The sequence below is a fragment of the Ursus arctos genome, unplaced genomic scaffold, assembly GCF_023065955.2.
Source record: "Ursus arctos isolate Adak ecotype North America unplaced genomic scaffold, UrsArc2.0 scaffold_10, whole genome shotgun sequence".
Taxonomy (NCBI): domain Eukaryota; kingdom Metazoa; phylum Chordata; class Mammalia; order Carnivora; family Ursidae; genus Ursus; species Ursus arctos.
Genome location: NW_026622764.1, coordinates 73,440,841 through 73,455,348, shown reverse-complemented (window position 1 = coordinate 73,455,348; position 14,508 = coordinate 73,440,841). Strand labels below are relative to the sequence as shown.

At 44.1% G+C, this 14,508-nt stretch overlaps 1 protein-coding gene across 3 annotated transcripts in view; it reads right to left on the bottom strand.

Moving 5' to 3' along the window:
- The window catches only part of SPATA13 (spermatogenesis associated 13), a 330,909-nt gene that overhangs the window by 141,735 nt on the left and 174,666 nt on the right, over nucleotides 1-14,508 (bottom strand). The window contains exon 1 of one of the 3 annotated variants that reach the window (XM_026493009.4): nucleotides 1,558-1,790. The exons of the other annotated variants lie outside the window; for them this stretch is intronic. The gene's annotated coding sequence lies outside the window, so the exon portion shown is untranslated. Of the gene's footprint in view, nucleotides 1-1,557; nucleotides 1,791-14,508 lie in introns of those variants that run through there. 3 annotated transcript variants of the gene reach the window in all.

Sequence of the window (14,508 nt, the reverse complement as noted above, 5' to 3'; positions counted from 1 at the left end):
AGATGTCTGCAAGGTAATGGAGGACTGACTGGAAAAGAGGAAAAGGGACCTAAGGATGGTAGTGGCGTGGAAAATCACAACCAAAGGAACTGAAACAAGGTGTGCTGTGAAGGCTGCAGCAGGGAAAGCACTTGTCAAGAAGTAGGTAAAAGGCAAGAAAACACCATGTGGGAGAAACTGGGGAAAGAATCAAGACGCTGGTACATACATAGCACAAATAAAAAAGCAGATAATCATACCGGGTGGAAGGAAGATGGCAAATTTGGAGACCGAAGGAGGTAACTGAAAATTACAATATGGGATAAAAAAAAAAATAGTCACATAAAACTCTAAAGGATGTGGGGGCAGAGACCGAGGTTCAGCACACAGGGAGGAGTGCATAATTAAAAGGGACCAGGAGAACAATGGAGTGAGGAGGTTTGCAAGCTGGGGGACATGAAGAGAAAAGGTGCATTTGGAAAGGTGGAAAAATAAAATGGACTGATTCCTCTGTGCCTGTTAGCAAAGGAAAGCAAAGAACTGGGAGATTTGAAGGGGGTTTATGGGGAAGAAAACACCATGCAACACAGAAAATGAGAGGAGGTGCAGAGAAAACGTTGGAGGGGGGTGTGGGGTTTGATTTTGGATAGCCTTGGTAATAAGTGTTCACTAAATTCAAATTATTGTTCTATTATTAACACTATCATCCAACGCTGGGAAGCAACTAACCCGGAGAGTTTTGTTTGTTTGCTTTGGTTTGGTTTGTTTTTTCGCACTTGGAGGGAGGGGAAATTTGCTCAGGCTCTGTAACTTTGCACAGTCAGATGGGTGGCCCGCCAGCACAGGTCACCTGAGTTCCCCCTGACGTGGGCAGCACTGCTGGTTTCTACCTTCCTAGGGCTAGTATGCAAATTCCCGCACCACGTCAACCACAATTGGAACCAAACCGACTACAGCAACTTCCTCCAACTCAGAGGCGACAGACACCGGGTCCCACCGGTCTTTCTCGTGAAATGAGACCCAGCTGGGACCTGAGGAGAAACCTGCTCTCAAAACTAAGTTCACCGACCGCATCCGCCCTAGGGCCGCCAGCGGCAGCTGACCTGGGCTGGTGCCGGCCTCACCGGTCGCTCCACCCGAGGGAGCCGAGCCGTGAAGGGAATACCGGCCGCACCAGGCTCCCCGAACCTTTGTCCGCCCTCCCTGCTAACCTCGAAGGCCCGGCCCAGCGAATCGGGAGCTCGGGGTAAAGTTTCAAGGTAATCCCCGAACAGGTCGTGCCGGAGACGGCCTCTTCCAGGAGCAGCGCCTGCACGCGCTCCTCGGGGGCAACGCCGCTGGCCGAACCGGAGGGGTGGGGGGAGAGGGTGTCGCTGAGCAACGCTGCAGGGCACCAACAGGTGGGCATCCCGGGCTGCCCAGAGAAGCGGCCAGGAGGACGGAGCAGGGCGTCCTCGAGCTATGAAAGCCGTCGCTTGGAGCTAATTCCTCTCCCCGGGTTCCCAGCTAACAGCCCCGTACGCTTACCCCACGCCCCGAGCGCGCCCCGCACAGGGGCACGCCCGTGTGCAGCCTCACCTCGCGCGGCTCCCGCTCCGCGGAGCCTCCAAAGTCAGGGGATCCAAGACGTCCCTGCGACACAGGGCCGGTCCCGTTCCCGCGAAGCTCGGAGCACGCCGCGCTCTCGCAGGAACCTCTGCTCCGGTGCGCTGCCTCTGGGCTGGCGGCGGGCGGGGCGGCCGCTAGAGAAAGCGCGCCGCTGAATCCCGCCCGCGCGGCTGCCGCCAGGCTCCCCAAGCCACGCCCCCAACCCGCCTCGGGTCACGCCCCCAGCCCAGTTTTTAGGGCTACGCCCAAGCCACGCCCCCAGTCTGGCTCTCCCTCAACTCCCCTGGCCCGGAGCTCGCTCCATCCCCCCAGGCCACGCCCCCGACCCGCCTCGGCCACGCCTTCAGCCCCCGGTCTCAGTCCACTTAGGCCACGCTCCGGACCAGGCTCCCCCTCCACACCCCCGGCCCTGCCACGCCCCCCGCCCAGCGACCAGCCCCCAACGCCATCCCCGCCAACAGCCCTCCTGTCCCCACCATCCTCCCAGCCATTTTCAATCCCCCAAGGCATCCCCCATCTCCCATCAGGGTATCTCCCCCAGCCACGCCCCTGGCCCTGGTACACCTCCCCCGCAACTTCAGCTCTCCTTGCCCTCAGCACACCCCCAGCCGGGCTCCCTTCCAACCATCGCCCGCGACTACCCCATACCACCACCCCCGGCCCGAGCCCCCTAAGCCAGGATCTCCCCCTACCCCATCGACCCCCCAGCCTCACTAGCCCAGGGTGGGAGGAGCCGCCGTGGGAGAAGCCCCCCCAGCCCACTCGCCCAACCTCTGCCTGGGCCTGGAGTTCGCTTTAGGCGAGGGCGCCGAGGCTGTGCGCATTTCCGAGCAAAGGAAACACTAGGTGTGGATCGTTAAAACTACCCTTCTCCAGGAACTAGGGCGAGTCTTATGTGTACTGTTTAGTGAACCCACTCAAAGCACTACCACCTTTTCTGTGTGGCCCAAGGGGTAATCAGTAATTTCACATGAAAACCACAGAGGCGAAGCAAACCCTTCTGTGCTAGGATGTGGACCCAAAATACCCTGCGATTGTTTACATGCAACTAATGAAACTTACAAGTAAACATATTCTTTTAAAAAGTGCCAGTTTTTAGGTGATTCATTTGAATGGTTATTATGCACCAACACTACTGTAAACATGGATTATTTTTATAATCAAAGAACCATAACAACTATTTTTAAACTAAAGAACATAAAATGATTAAATTACCCAATGAAGAGTCAAAACGAACTTTATATATGCTTTTTTAAATAGTGAAAAAACTATTCTGTATAATATCAAATGGTAGATACAAGTCGTTATGCGTTTGTCAAAATCCACACAGAGAGCGAACTGGAATGTAAACTCGTTCATCATAATGTATCAGTATTGCTCATCAGTTGTAACAAATGTACCACACTGATGTAAGATGTCAATGATAGGAGAAACTTGGGGGGGGAGTATATGAGAAGTCTGCTTTACAGTTTTTCTGTAAACCTAGAATGCTCTTAAAAAGTCTATTAATTAAAGCATACACACCAAAATATTAATGGTAGTTAACTCAGAGTGGTGGAAATTTGGACAAATTTTTTTGTTATTTGAATTTTTATTGAAATCCCCAAATTTTTGGCAAGGAGCATATATATTTTTAAAGCAGGAAAAATTTTATACAAACTATGGAAAATTTTACAGGCATAGCATGAGCGGCTATTATCAAATATTCCACTTTATTTCTATTTTATATAATTTTTTAAACATCGCCTGAAGCTCTTATAAGTGTTAAAAAATAAATCTATTTTAGCATTGTTAAAAAAAAGAATCTCAAGGCCTACACTGAGTTTTTTAATCATCTCATGAGGATTAGCCCACATCTGGGGAGACAAATTTGATGTTTCTTTTTAAAAAATCTGGGTCTCAAAGGATCATTTCTGCCTTCTTGGAAATCATCATTAATATTTACATGCAACACTTTTTCTAGTGAAGTAAAACACTACACTCAAAACTAAGTTCTTGGGGGGTTAAAGAGTCCTGGCCCTCAGGTGCATGGATCTCTGCAGAGTTAGAGGCACCGGCTTCCCTGATAGCTGTGATCCCGGGCAAGCCTTTTGCCTGAGTTTCAGTGTTTTCCTCTGGGAAAAGGGAAACCTCCCTCTCTGCATTGGTCAGAAAATACCAATCTTTAGCCCATATAAGAATCCTGGCATTTTTGCACACACAGGTGCTTAATAATTATTAGTTCCTATCCTCAATAATTATTAGTTCCTGTCCTCAAAAAATATATATGATATATATAATATAATATATATATTTACACATTTTTTAGTGTTTTAGTGAAAATCTTGAGCTCCTGAGACAAAAGATACAAACGTGTTGGAGCAAAGCAGGATGGTTCTCGAAAAAACTCACTGACGTGACATGGAGGGATTGGGTGCTTGACACTCAGCACCATCACCAGCTACAAGCAAGAACTAGATAAATCACCAAACCTCTCTGCATCTCGTTTTTCTAGTCAGTTAAATGAAAGATTTCGACCAGCGATCTCTAAGTTTCCTTCAGCTTCCATCACCGCAAGGGGAATCTCAGCGTGGCTTCTGAGTAAAGAGGCCTAAGTCTCCTGTAGTGACCTCTCTCTTTGCCCACAGGACCAGCCATCACTCACCGCCCTGCAAACAAAGCTGACATCTGCATTCTACCCTCCACACAAAAGAGAACCTCCCACGGTTTCTTTGAACTTTTTTTCCTCTCTGAGATCTGCTGCTACCAGACTCTGACTAGCAGCTGAAATTCTATCAGTAGCCAATCCACAGTTTTCCCCAAAGATTCATCCTAACACCACTGGAGACTGTTCAGGGATAGAAACTACCATTTGTCACCAAGTGTAAGGTGCATTTTTTTTCCTCATAATTATGTCTCCAAAATTTTAATGTGTATTTCTGTTACTATTTACTGAGCACTTAATATGCTGTGTCATTTACATTCCTCATTTCCTTAAAGCCTCAAAGCAGCCCCCGAAGTACTATTATCGTTCTTGTTTTATAGATGGCGAAAACAAAGTTCAGAGAAGGTGAATGAATTACCTAAGGTCACCCAGCTGGTAAATGATGGAGCCAGGATTTAATTTGATGCTCCTGCTTTTAAACACTATGACGAAGGCCCTCAAGGTTCTGAGGAAGCATTATGGTGTTCCCTCTACTGGAAGTCCCTACTCCTCAAGGCTTTCAGGAGAAGGGACAAGGGAGGAAAGTGCTCTGGACTGAATGTTTGTCCCCTGCCCCTCAGTCTCATATATTGAAGCCCCACCCCTCAGTGAGATGGTTTTAGGAGGTAGGACCTTGGAAGGTAAGCAGGTTTAGATGAAGTTATGACAGTGGGACCCCATGATGGGATTAGTGCCCTAATAAGAAGAGAACTCTGGTTCTCTCCCTCTCCTTCTTTCTCTCCCTTGGGAGGATATGGCAAGAAGGTGGCCAGAGCCAGGAAGTGGGTCCTCACCAGACACCAAATCTGGTGACTTGTTCTTGGACCTCCCAGCCTCCAGGAATGTAAAAAATAAATTCCTGTCGTTTAAGCTACCCAGGGTGGTCTTTTGTCATGGCAGACAAGCTGACTAATATAAAAAGTAAACTCCTTTCTCCTTGTTTTAGATTGTTTTACTTTGAGAACCTTCCAAAATGTAACCCTCTGGCCGTGGGCCCCACCCTCTACTGCCTAAAGAGTTACCTGACTGGGGGGAGAAATCCACTGGTCCACCTAACTTATTAATAATTCATTAAAGCTTTTCACTCTTTTCAAACCTCTCAACCACAGTACTCCAGGGAGCAATCCGAGGTCAGTGTCTCTGCCTCACAGCCAGACTGTCACCTGGACGGGGTACCTGATGATCTACACCTGGCTGGGGGTGCAGGGGGGCCATGCAGAGAATATTAGCAAGAACTTTCCATGCAGACCCAAAGTCACAGTCTCTCGTTGACTTTATCAAGAGTATCACTGACATTTTTATCTTCATCTGTCGGTCTCCAGCGTCTTGTTTCTTAATTGGTTGTGAAGGTGGGAAGGGGAGAAAAGGCAGCTTGGCTGGCCCACAGTTGCCCCTGAGGGGGAAGGTAAAACCTGAAAGAGCATAAGCCAGCCCTGTGGCTCCGGGAAAGTTGTTTAACCTCTCAGTGACTTTCTCTTTCTCTGTGACATACTGTGGTAAAGATTAAGTGTGAGAACGTATGTCACTGTCTGGCACATGGTGAAATGCTCAATAAATGGTGGTTGTCATTACTGATCAGAATGGTTAAGAAGGATTTGCGGTCTTTTATTCCACAGTTCATCAGAGCAGACACCTCTCTAATCTAAGCTTCCTGGGATGAAAGAATAATGTTAGGTATTTGTCAAATTATTTGGGCACCAAAGTATCTATTTGAGGGAGGATATGGAGTGTCCAATTAACCTGGGCAGAGAGAGAAAAGCATTTTCCTTGTTCTTTGCCCAGGAGCCAGCTCCAGCATCCGTCTGCAGCATCCTCCCTTGTGTGCTCAGCCGAAAGGACGCTGGAGGGAATCTGACGGATCTGGAGGGAATCTGATGGGCAAGGCAGCCATAAGGAAGAGAGGAGAATGAGCGGTAAAACCATGTCCTCAGCCTTCTTACTGGCCAACCAGAATCTGCACAAAGCCACGAGTCCAAGGGGAAGTAGGTGTCTTCAGCAGCCCAATTGCCAAGTGGTTCTGAAAGCTCTGCAAGACCCCTCCGCCCCTCTCTGAACCGCGACTCTAGGTTTCAAGGGTGTACATTGGCTAGACTGAGGAAGAGACTTTTCAAGAGCAGTTCTCCACAAACAGTCTTTCTCTTTGCCTCAGCCAAGCAACTCCTGAAATCCTGTCTTCTTTATTACATTGCCACGAATGATACCTTCATCTATCAATTTTTGCTTTATCGCTTTAACCCCTTCACTGTGCCACAGTTTGCCTTTAACCCTCTACAGGCTGTCATCTCTACGTTAGTGATGGCACTGGCTTCAGAAGAAGGCAGAGCTACCCTAGGTCCCCCTTTCACCCTTCACTAGCTGGGTGGCCTTAGGTAAGCTCCTTTGTACCTTAGTTTCTTCATCTGTAATATAGAAATAATAATATGTGCCATGTTGTGGTGGGTTTTCTTTTTGTTTTGTTTTGTTTTGTTTTTTGAGAGAGAGAAAGAGCAGGCACAGGGAGAGAGACAGAGGGAGAAGGAGAAGCAGACTCCCCACTGAGCAGGGAGCCTGATGAGGGACTGATCCCAGGACCCTGGGATCATGATCTGAGCCGAAGTCCCTTAACTGACTGAGCCACCCAGGTGCCCCTGAGGTGGGGAATTAAATGAGATAATCTCCGTGAAGACTTTAGAACCGCCAGACCTACAGAGAGTATGTAATATGAATGGCTGCTAAGAGTACACACACAGACAAACCCAGACCTGCCTGGTGAACGCCAGAGTCTTTCTCAAGGCTCACCTCACGTTCACTTCTTTGAAACCTTCCTAACTTCCCTAAATATGGTTTATTACTTTGTATTCTATGAGACCCTAGACCTCAGATACACTTCTATTTTAGGGCTAACCAAAGAGGTTATAAGCCCCCCGAGGCAGTAAATATATATATTTACTATATATATTAGTATATAACCATATATATATATATATATATATATATATATATATATATATTAATAGACTTTGTTTTTAGAGCAGGTTTTAGTTTACAGAAGAATTAATCAGGAAGTTCAGAGAGTCCCCACATAACTCCTTATTCTCACCCTCAGCAGTTTCCCTCCTTACTAACATATGGCATCTATGTGGTATATTTGTTAACAACTGATGAGCCCATATTGATACATTATTATTAACTAAAGTCCATAGGTTACAGTGGGGTGCACTCTTCCTATATACAGTTCTATGAGTTTTGACAAAGGCAGGATGTCATGTACCCACCATCACAGTGTCACACAGAACAGTTTCACTGCCCTAAAAATCCCCTGTGCCCCACCTGCTCACCCCTCCCCTCTAACCCTGGCAAACCACTGATCTCTTTATCATCCCATAGTTTCACCTTTTCCAGAATGTCATATAGTTGGAATCATACAGTATATAACTTTAGCTAGCATTAATTACTTCTTAAAAAAAAAAAAAAAAGATTTTTTGGGGGCGCCTGGGTGGCTCAGTCAGTTAAGCATTTGCCTTCGGTTCAGGTCCTGGTCCTGAGATCGAGCCCCACATCAGGCTCCTTGTTCAGTGGGGAGTCTGCTTCTCCCTCTCCCTCTGCCCCTCCCCCCACTCATGTTTCTCCCTCTCTCTCAAGTAAATAAGATCTTTAAAATATATATATATATATATTTATTTACTTGAGAGAGAGAGCACAAGAGGGAAGGGCGAAGGAGAGGGAGAGAGAATCTCAAACAGACTTCACACTGAGCACAGAGCTCAATCCCAGGACCCTGAGATCACCGAAACCAAGAGTCAGACACTTAACTGACTATGTCACCCAGGCGCCCATAATTGTTTCTTTTATCATTTCACCCTAAGACTTCAGACGCAAATTTTTTTACCAATGATGAAAGACATAACCTCCTTAAGGGCAGAAATTTTTTTTCTTTTATTTATTTACTTTGGGATCTCCCACAACACTAGGTATATAGTAGGTATTAGGTCTTCAATAAAATAATAATAATAATACAGTATTAGATGTTACTCTATCCTTTAAGGTATATTACAAACCTGAAGAGTGAAAAATTTTTTTAAAAAAACCAGTTTCTAAATTCAGGGTTCTGACAGTCTAGGCAGACTGCCAGTTCTTTTTGGCTGATTTTTATAAGTCCTATTAAAACAATAATTCTTTTCAACTCCAAAATTCTAAGCAAACTCCTAATAACCACCAGGACCCACAAGTATAATTTGAGATGAATCATGTGACCAGTTTTGAATTTCAGCTCTGACCAAACTCTTCCATTTTAAAACCCAAGTTAATTCTTTTTTTTTTTCCCCACTGACTTCAAAAGTAAAAGAGAACAAATGAGAGAGAACAAGATGATTCACTGTTCACTTATAAGTAGCCTTTGAATAATGAGGGCAAGTTAAGGAGGCAGTAATAGTAAATCTTAAAACAGAGGGTTACCTCACAGATCAGAATATTAACTAAGGAATATTCACTTAAATCTCTAGACCTGGGTAGCAAGGGAATATAAATAAATGGATATGCCAGGAAAAGGAACTATAATAATAGAATCATATTCGTAGAGGTTTAAGAAAACAGTGGTAAAGCCATATACTGATCAAAGTCAGTTAAACTCAAGCCTTCTGGCACCTTCTTGGACTTACTGCATTGCTTGAGACATACAAAATGCCCCCTGAACATTTTTCAGAATTAAACCAGTCATGTTTACAAGTAATAAAACTGAAATGTCTCACTACCATTATGATAGCCACCATTCTCTGAGACAAAGTATAGTTCAGGCTTAATTATATCTTTTCTATCTTTTTTTTAAAGTTTATTTATTTATTTTTAGTAATCTCTGCACCCATTGTGGGGCTCAAACTCACAACCCCAAGAACAAGAGTCACATGATCTTCCAACTGAGCCAGCCCCTGCATCTTTCCATTCAATCTTCAGAATGAGAGTACAGGTTTGGTATAAGACACAACTGAATTTGAATTCTACCCCTGCCGCTTAGTAGCTAAGTGACATAGAGTAAGTTACTTTTTATCTCTTAGCCTCAAATATTTAAAAAAATTGAGGTATGACTTAGATACTATGCAGTACATAAATTTTACATGTGTAGTGGAATGAGTGTTGCGTGTGTGTGTGTGTGTGTGTGTGTGTGTGTTGGACAGATCCTAAAATGACCCACTGTAATGCCTGCCTCTTGATGTTTGTGTCTTTATGTAAGCCAATCTCCCACTGTAGACAGAATCTGAAATTTTCACCCAACCAATAGAAAATGGCAAAAGTGAGAGGATGTTATGTTTTATAAAGATCTTCTCCTGGCAGACTGGAGGGAAATACTCATTGCTGGCTTGGTGAAGTAAATTGCTCCATTGGAGAGGCCCATGTGGCAAGGAACTGTGGGCAGCCTCTAGGACCTGGGCAGTGGCGGGCTGTTGCTCTTCAGCCAATAGCCATAAAAAAGTTGATCATACAACTGCAAGGAAGTAAATTCTGCCAGCAACCTGAACGAACTTGGCAGCAAGTTCATCCCCACTCAAGCTTCTAGATCAGAACATAGCCCAGCCCACATCCTGATGGCAACTCTAAGCCAAGGACCCAGCTAAACTGTGCCCAGACTTTTGATCCATGGAAATTGAGAGAAAACACCCATGTGTTGTTTTAACTCCACTAAGTTTGTGGTAATTTGTTTTCACATCACAGAAAACTAATGCAATATCAACGTAACCACAAGACTGATCAAAAGATAGAACATCTCTAGCACCTCATGTGCCCTCCCAGTTAGCAATGCCCATACCCCAAGGATAAAGATTATTCTAACCACCATCACCATAAATTAGTTCTGTTTGTTTCTGAACTTCATATACATGGAATCATGCCATATGTATTCTTTTGTGTCTGATTTCTTTTACTTAACATTGTGTCTGTGAGATTCGTCCATGTTCCATGTAACAGTAGTTCATTCTTTTCCATTGCTGGGTAGTTTTCCACTGTTTGAATATACCATATCCCATTCTACTGGTGATGGACAACTAGGCTGTTTCTACTGTTGATTGTTATACTTCTATGAACATTCTTTTTTTTTTTTTTAAGATTTTTTATTTATTTGACAGAGAGAGACACAGTGAGAGAGAGAACACAAGCAGGGGGGAGTGGGAGAGCGAGAAGTAGGCTTCCCACTGAGCACGAAGCCCGTCATGGGGCTTGATCCCAGGACCCTGGGATCATGAACTGAGCCTAAGCCAGACGCGTAACAACTGAGCCACCCAGGTGCCCCTTCTATGAACATTCTTGAGCATGCTTGTACCAGAAAAAAATTATACTTTTTGGAGTAAATATCCAGAAGTAGTATTGCTGGGTCATAGAGTTTGCATATGTTTACCTTTATTTGGTACCACCAAACATTTTTTCCAAAATGGTTGTATCAGTTTACATTCCCACAAGTGATATAATGGACTTTTGGGGGCTCCACCACCCTCATTAACACTTGGTATTGTCTTAGCCTCAAAAAAATAGGGATAACAACAGTATACACCACCTAGAGTTGTTGTGACCATCAAGTGAGAACAAATGTCCTCATAAAATAGAACTTGTTTGATGAATAGTAGATACTTATTTCCATTTCGCTTTTCAGATCATGCAGGTAGAAGTGGCTGGGCTGGAATTCAAACCCCAAGGGAGAAATTCCAAACTCCATCCTCTTTCCACCATACTTCCATTAGGTCACTTCCCAGACATTTTTAATGGGCATCAATCTCCACAAATGTTTCAAAATTGTCTCTTTTTTTTAGACTCCATTCTCCTACATAGATCCCCAGGAAGTATGTGTTCTTTCTACATGACATAAAAGATAAATAGAATTGCAACCTCACAGTGTGAAAGGTATTTGCAATTTCTTTTACAGGAAATTCTCACTCTCTTTTTTTGCCATTTACTGTGTGCATTCCCTCCACCAAATATCTTTTGTTGAAAGTGGCCTTGGTTGCCTTTGCTGATTTCTTCATCTAAAGAGCTTACTTTATGGTTAGTTCCTAAATGGTCAACATCTTCACTTTCCTGCCATATACTAATAGACCACTTGCTCTATTACTTCTTCCTCATCCACATGACAAGAACAAGACCTAGTCACAAGTAAAGGCAGTGAAATGGAACATAAGGATTGTGTCGGTGGCAGCAAGAGAGAAGCTGGCGAGGTAGGCCATGTAGCCCAAAGACAGGACAGCAGATGGACAATGTGGTTCCCACGTCAGAGGTCCCGGGACCACACAAAGATCTACTTGAAAAAATCCCAAAGACACATAGGCTCATCTAGCATCGAGGCTCATTTGCCAAAGGGCTCATGTGTTTGAAATGCACTGGAATGTTATAATGTTGATTTAATGTTTGTGCAGGAAAAAATGCAGATGAAAAAAAATCAGATTGAGGACATCGTCTAGGGAGGATGCCCCAGTCTCAACTCAGAGAATATAATTAGACGTGAGAGCAGATGTAATAGATTTTTTTTTTCTCAGACACATATTCAGGATTGCTTTTTGTTTTGCACATTGCCTTTATCATATTCAACTACCCTGTGTATGGAAATTCAGAAAAGTTAACAATGAAAAGAACATTACAATTTAAAAGTAAAAGTGAAAAAGAACACAGAGAATCGATATTCAGGCCTGAACACCAAGTAAGATAGACAAAACTGTTTCAAGAACCATAAATTCCTCCAGGATGGTTGAATTCTACCAAACATTTAAAGAAGAGTTAATACCTATTCTTCTCAAACTATTCTCCCAAAAAAGAAGAGGATGGAAAGCTTCCAAATTCATTCTACAAGGCCAGTATTACCCTGATACCAAAACCAGATAAAGACACTACAAAAAAAGAAAAATACAGGCCAATATCTCCGATAACATGGATGCATAAATCATCAACAAAATATTAGCAAACCAAATCCAACAATAGATTTAAAAAAATCATTCACCACAATCAAGTGGGATTTATTCTTTGGGATGCAAGGCTGGTTCAATATTTACAAATCCGTCAACATGATACAACACATTAATAAGAGAAAGGATAAAAAACCATATGATCATTTCAGTAGATTCAGAAAAAAAGTATTTGACAAAGTACAGTATCCATTCATGATAAAAACCGTCAACAAAGGAGATTTAGAGGGAACATACCTCAACATAATAAAGGCCATATATGAGAAACCTGCAGCTAACATTATACTCGATGGTGAAAAACAGAGAGCTTTTCCCTTAAGGTCGGGGAACAAGACAAGGATGTCCACTCTCACTACTTTTACTTAACATACTATTGGATGTCCTAGCCACAGCAATCAGAAAAGAAAAATGAATAAAAGGCACTGAAATTGGTAAGGAAGAAGTAAAACTTTCACTATCTGCAGATGACATGATACTGTAAATAGAAAACCCTAAAGACTACCAAGAAACTATTGGAACTGATAAATGAATTCAGCGAGGTTGCAGGATACAAAAATCAATGTATAGAAATCTACTGCATTCCTATACACTAATAATGAAGCAACAGAAAGAGAAATTAAAACAATCCCATTTATAATTACACCCAAAATAATAAAATACCTAGGAATAAACTTAAACAAGGAGCTGAAAGACCTTTACTCTGAAAACTATAAAGCACTGGTGAAAGAAATCCAAGACAATACAAACACATGGAAAGACATCCATGCTCATGGACTCGAAGAACAAATATTGTAAAAATGTCCATATTACCCAAAGCAATCTACAGATTTAAAGCAATCCCTATCAAACTACCAATAGCATTTGTCACAGAGCTAGAACAAGCAATCCTAAAATTTGTTTGGAACCACAAAAGACCCTGAATAGCCAAAGCTACCTTGAGAAACAATAAGTTTCTACCCCTTACCTTCTTTTCTTTCTGGGATCCCTATAATGGGAATGTTATTATGCTTGATGGTGTGGCTGAGTTCCAAAGTCTACTCTCATTTAGCACAATTTTTTTTTCTCACTCACATGCTCAGCTTGATTACTTTCCATTACTCCGTCCTCCAGGTCACTGACTTGTTCTTCGGCTTCCTCTAGTCAGCTATTTTGTCCATCTACTGTATTTTTAATTTCATTTCATGTGTTTTTCATCTCTGTTTGGTTCTTTTTTATCTCCTTGTTTAGGGTCTCACTGATGTCCTCCACTCGTTTCTCAAGTCCAGTGAGTATCTTTCTGATCATTACTTTAAATTATCTCTCAGGCATATTACTTAGGTCTCTTGCTGTGGTTTTGCCCTGTTCTTTCATTTGGGACATATTCCTCTGTCTCCACAGTTTGTCTAGCTCTCTGTGTCTGTTTCTATGTGTTAGGAAAGTCTGCTACATGTCCTGCTCTTGAAAGCAGTAGCCTTATGAAGAAGAGGTCCTGTAATGCCTTGCAGTGCAGTGTCCCCTATTTACCAGAATCTGGCACTTCAGGGGTGTCTCCCAGGTGTGTTGCTTGCACTCTGATATTATGGCTGAGCCACTCTTTCCTTTAGTCCAGTCATCTGCAGTGGCTTTCCTTGCCTGTTGTGGGCAGGGTTTGGTCCCTGTGGTGTTAGTGGACCAGTCTGGGGCCACCTTGGGCAGAGCTGAGTCGGACCAGGCGTTTGCTAGAGATGCAGGAGCACCAAACTGCAGGGTACTTTCCCTATGCTGTCCCTTGAGAGGCTTTCATTGGTGTGCAGGGCTTATAATCTGACCAGCTATCTACCCCCAGGCCACAGCTGAGCCTCCATCTGACTCGCGTGTGTGGTTATCCCCTCTCCCTTGGGCAGGAGTCACTTTGGAGTGGTGCTGGCCCTTTCAGGGCTGCTTGCACACTGCCAGGCTTATGGCCCTGGTTTGGGTGGGCTCTGGCCAGCAGCATACTGGAGGCAGCAGATTCACAACACCTTCAGGGGAAAGGGCAAGGAGTCCTTAGCAGCACAGGGACTGAGGCCAGCCTGGCTGGAGGGGATAAATCCAGGAAGTGTGGTGGGTGAGGGGGCAGGGTGTAAGTAAAGCCTTATTGGTTTCAGCAGGTGGCCATAATGTGTTTACCGGGGGGGGGGGGGGGGGGGGGGGGGGGGGGGAGGGCACGGGAAGGAAACGGCATCTGCCAGCAACTTTGCTCCTGGAGAAATCCCTCAGCAACTCTGAGATTAGTAAATAACCCTCACTCCCTTATGCCTCAGGCATTTTTCAAACTGAGGCTTCTACAACACCAACTGCTGTTTGGTGCTCTTTAAGGATAGG